Source organism: Lottia gigantea (genome assembly GCF_000327385.1).
Source record: "Lottia gigantea unplaced genomic scaffold LOTGIsca_8, whole genome shotgun sequence".
Lineage (NCBI taxonomy): Eukaryota > Metazoa > Mollusca > Gastropoda > Lottiidae > Lottia > Lottia gigantea.
The window spans coordinates 2,816,768-2,817,335 of NW_008710662.1; positions in this window are offsets into that span (position 1 = coordinate 2,816,768).

The window sequence follows — 568 nt, forward strand, 5'->3', positions numbered from 1 at the left end:
CCTCCACCATACTAATAATTCTCAATAGTACAATCAATAATCTAAACCAAGCACAAGTACTATATAATTACCTTCTATCAATTCGGTCATTGTCCATAGCATTATTAGTCAATATTAACTATTGACATTACTAAATTCTATTAAACCAAATCTACATTTCCTGAAAATTAGTTTAGTGAATAAGAAATGATATTCTGAAAATGTGGAATTCTCAAATTTTATTGTGCCAGTGGCATTGTTCTCTTGTCATTGATAGACATTGATAGACATTGATGAGCACCATTAATAATAATTAGTGGTCTTAGTCCTGTAGGAATTGTACTTCATATTCTCATCTAGACACAGTTGAATTTCAAGAATGACATTTTCAAGAACTTATCTAGTAATAGTCTTTAAGTTATTCACTGATATTGTCCAATATCCAAGAGACCGGTTGTACTCAAAATAAGTAATCTTACAAACTGCAAACTTTCACAAACTTCAGCCTAAAAGTAATATTCTGTTCCTTGCCTAAAATATATATGAACTAACTAAAAACAAGTGACACAACATTATATAAGCCTAGTTG